Source organism: Pseudopipra pipra, chromosome 3 (genome assembly GCF_036250125.1).
Source record: "Pseudopipra pipra isolate bDixPip1 chromosome 3, bDixPip1.hap1, whole genome shotgun sequence".
In the NCBI taxonomy this organism is placed as follows: Eukaryota; Metazoa; Chordata; class Aves; order Passeriformes; family Pipridae; genus Pseudopipra; species Pseudopipra pipra.
In genome coordinates, this window is record NC_087551.1 from 100,008,907 (window position 1) to 100,013,633 (window position 4,727).

General features: G+C 39.2%; 1 non-coding gene across 1 annotated transcript; it reads right to left on the reverse strand.

The window, feature by feature from the left end:
- Positions 1–2,683: 2,683 nt before the first annotated feature.
- TRNAE-CUC (transfer RNA glutamic acid (anticodon CUC)) lies at positions 2,684–2,755 on the reverse strand. Its single transcript has one exon. It is a non-coding gene; the product is annotated as a tRNA-Glu (tRNA).
- Positions 2,756–4,727: the final 1,972 nt, after the last annotated feature.

The window sequence follows — 4,727 nt, forward strand, 5'->3', positions numbered from 1 at the left end:
AGGTATAAATTATTGACTGGTGAAAAAAAGAGTGCCCTCTGACAAGCATGCAGGGGAGCTGAAATGAAGTTAGAAAAGCTCATGAGGCATCAGTCAGGACATGAAACATTTCTGAAGGGTCAAGGTAACTTTAAGAGGAGCAGCAACAAGCTCATCATTACATCTTCAATTGACTCAGTGGTAAGAGAAAGAGTACTTTTGAAAGCATCAGTATAGGTAACCCTCCATCCCCCACCCTAAACTCTCTAGAAAGGAAAATAAATTCATTGAGGATGAGATTGTTGCCTAACCAGTTATTTTCAGCAGCACACATGCATGTTACTTTGTGAAAAAGGTAACAAAGCCTGAGACATCAGGTCCGAATTCCCCAGGTCTTAGTTACACAAACCAAATTGCCTAATAAATATAGTTTATTTGCTCTCAAGGTTTAAGGGACTTTGAGTTTTACACTGTCAGGTTTTTGGTTTTTATTAATGACACTAAAACAACTTGTTCTTTATCTTCCAGTAGAAGAACTTCTAAATTCAGTCGTAGTAAATGTCCAAAAGTTCCCTCTGTATGTCAAAGCCCCTGAATATATTAAAAACTGTGGTGGAAAGCAACATTTTATATAGTGTACAGAATGTTGGAAATCCAACTACAACTAGGTTAACTATTTGAAACATCTCTTCCTAGGTCTGACTGGAAAAATATGTGTGAAAATGACAAGACAAAGTTATTTTAATATTATATTAAGGTCTACCTCATGCTGAGGTTTTTCACAGTGGTTTACAAGCCTCCTGTCCCAGATGTAAAATATAGTTACCAGTCTGCCTCAGTTCAATCTCTTAAAATTTCTCATAGTTGAATACATGTGGTCTTTTATGCAAATAGATATCTATCTTTACTATTTTGTATATTTGCCCTTGCAAATGGGCATATTTGAGTTTAAATATGGTAATTTCTTTCTAAAGAAAATATGGTGTAGGCAGATAATGAAACTGAATAACTGAATAATGTGCCTGTTCCATTTCTAAATTCTAGGATTCCATACATGTGCAAATTAGAGACCACTTGAGGAGAAACATTTGCAATATTTTAATTAATTTGATGGGTTAAAACACAAGAATCATGGGGCATGTCTAGAAAAGTTAAATGCTCTCCCCAGCAGTGCAAATTTCTAACAGATTATTATCCCCACTGGTCCCATAAATAAATACATAATAATAATTAATATTGTTTCTTGGGCTCAAAATGTACTTGACATCATACAATGCATGTAAATAAAGACAGTCCCTACCACACAGAATAATTATCCACCAATTATGTATGCTGAATCCAATCTCTGGTGGTGTTATGCTTGCCTGAAGGAGCTAAGAACCCTTTTCATATAGCCACCAGTTTCTTTCTTTTCCCCTCTTTCTTCTGTTTGCCTGGTCTATCTGCTGCTAATCCCAGCTCTGGTGAAGCTCTCAGCTGCTTCCACCATAACTGCATCAGTGTTTTCCTCTGTACAAATCCCTGTATAACAGCTATCATTCTAGAGCTGGTCTGCAAAGCCACTGAATTCAGTTAAATTATGAACCTCTGGGGGATAGTCTACAACTCGTTTGAGGTTCTACTGAACAGAAGAGTTGGTAAATAAAATAAATGTTAAATATGTAAATAAAATAAAGCAAATTTTATTTTGGTATAATAAAAATGAAGGCAGACCTCCTGGAGGAGCACATGGTTTGTGGAGTCACTGTTGAAGCCAAAGACTTGTATGATATGAAAAACAAATGGCACACAAATGAGATGTGAGTGATTCGTGGGATTTGTTTCAAATACTGTAACATGTTCTAGCAAAGGACATTCACCAAAATAGTTAAGAGTGAAGTTCTCTTCCTTTAACCAGGAAGGAATAAAAGGCTCAAACTCCTCACACACACTGCAGGTGAGATGAAAGGGATAAACTAAACTTTTATGCCAGAATATCTCTTTTCCCTCTGAAATCTGGCTTTAAGCTGCTCTGAAGTAACAAAAATGAAAAAAGTATTTTTCGATACCAATTCCCAGAACATATTTAATCCTAACATTAATCTAAATGTAATGATCATGTTCTGTTTTCACAGTCCTAGAGCTGCTTCTTGTGGATTCACTCTACCCACATAAGGTCAATTCATCAACTGTAGTCAAGTGACCTTGTACAGTTGCTCTTCTAAAAGGAAAAGTCTCTTAGCAAGGAAACCTAGTAAAATTTGTCACAAAGATACACCCAGTTTCTTAAATTCCAAGGAAGTAATAGTGTCCTAGGGTCCTAAAAACCTCAGGGTAGTCTCTTCTGCCCTTCATTGGGCAGTCTCTTAAAACTGCTATTTTATAAAGAGTAAATTGAGTAGGTTTCCTTGAACAATTTAAAAATAATGAAAGTAGAAGTACAGCTCCAATTAACAAACTTGGAATTAAATTATCATCATGGCCAGTCTTCGTGAATGAAAATTTGGGAAAGGTCTTTTACTCTTCAAGCCTGCACAGTGGATTTTTCAGGTAAGACACAGTGTGCGCTGAACTGAGCCCACTCTTTAATCCTGAGGTTCATCTGCCGGGGCCGAGCGAGCTCGGACGGTGGCAGCAAGGTCCTCAGGACGTAGGTTTGTTTAGAGTGACCTTCTCTTAGATGGATGGCCTTACAGGGCTGACGAGCTCCATCTGCCCGGGGGAGTTCCCTGACCGGGAATCGAACCCGGGCCATGGCGGTGAGAGCGCCACATCCTAACCACTAGACCACCAGGGGTCCTCAAGTAAATTATAGTTAACTGAAATTAACTTCAAGGGGTTAAAACTTCAGATGTTATTTTAATGTTGATCAGATGCACCATATTTATAGTTTCACCTCAATACGAAGTAATATCTTCTATTATAGTGATTCCATGTGGTAAAGACAATAAACATGATTACTAGGTGGTTCTGGAACTAAAATCCTCCTCATTTCAGGCCTCTGCAGGAAAGTCCCTTCTCTTTCTTGCATATCAGCTAGTGGGAAAAGTGAATAAACACAGGAGTTCCACACTGCAATTCCATGTACAGCACATATACATGAAATTCTGTGTAAAATAAGAAGGTCAAAGTTCAGTTTCACAAAAACAGAGAGATATCAAAATACAAGTTCCCTGCAAAATGTGATTTACATATCTTGTTAAATCATTATAATGGTCTCCAGTTACACATCACTTGTTTAAATTGATGAATCCTGCAAGTTTCCTTTTCTCCCCAACCAATATTCATTCCATGTCACTTCATTCTAGTAGTTCAGCTGGAAACTTAAAAAGGGAAAAATTCACCTACAGGTTATAAGATATGTGAAAATGTAATTTTACCAGTATTAAAAGTGAATAAATTCAGTTTCTTTGTGGATGCCTCCCAGGCAGACCTGTGTCTTCCCACTTCACTTCCTGCCATGGCTGCCTTTCGTTTCTTTTGGTTCCCCTGGGGATTAATTGTTGCTTTTTCAGCAGAACAGCATCACCTGGAGGTGGGAACAATCTAACCATCATCTTGTGTTTTGCTGTGAGCTGTTAACCCCAGCCAGCAGTTCAACTCCACATAACCACTTGCTCACTTCCTCCTTGGTGGGCTGATGGAGAGAATCAGAATAGCAGAAGTGAGAAAACTCATGGGTTGAAATAAAAACAGTTTAGTAGGTAAAGCAAAAGCCATGCACACAAGCAAGGCAAAACAAGGAATTCATTCACCACGTCCCATAGGCAGGCCGGTGTTGACAGGACAAAAGGATGTAGCCTCAAGCTGCACCAGGGGAAGTTCTGGTTGGACATCAGGAGGAATTCCTTCCCGGAAGGGGTTGTTAGGCATTGGAACCAACTGCCCTGGGAAATAGTGGAGTCACCATTCCTGGAGGTGTTCAAGAAAAAACGGAGTGTGATACTTAGTGCTACGGTCTAATTGACAAGATGGTGTTTGTTCAAAGGTTGAACTCAATGATCTTAGAGGTCATTTCCAGCCTAATGATTCTGCGATTCTGTATTCAGTCATTCTAAGAAAGCAGGGCCCCATCACATGTAATGGTGACTTGGGAAGGCAAATGGCGCCACTCCAAATGTGTTCCCTTTATCCTTCTCCACCCAGCTTTATATGCTGAACATGATGACATAGGTTATGGAATAGCTCTGTGGTCAGCTGGGGTCAGCTGTCCCAACTGTGTTCCCTCCCAAATCTTTGTGCATCCTCAGCCTCCTTGCTGCTGGTGTGAGGTGAGGAGAAGAATACGCTTTGACTCTGTGTGAGCGCTGCTCAGCAGTGACAAAGTCATCCCTGAATTATCAACACTGTGTTCAGCACAGATCCAAACCATAGCCCCATACCAGCTACTGTGAAGAAAATTGACTCTCTCCCAGCCAAAACCAACACAATGAGCAAGACAGCAAGAACAACATTTTCTCATGGAAGGTGACTGTCTTCTTCTTTCTAACTATAAACTTTAGGTATGAGTCTTTGCAGAGAAGAAGTATTCCTTCATGCTGGGTTTTTTCAGTGTTTCTAAGGGATCTTTACTCAACACAGTTAAGATATGTAATAACCCACAGGGGAATGGAATCAAATATAATACTGTATGCATAAACCACAAAAAGTACTGATTAGAGAGAGAAAAAGAATGTTTGATCAGATTGAAAAATGTACTATGAAACTGCAGAGATCTGAATTTTTTAAAGGCTTATTACCATATTGCAGTGCTCAGGGAAATAACTACA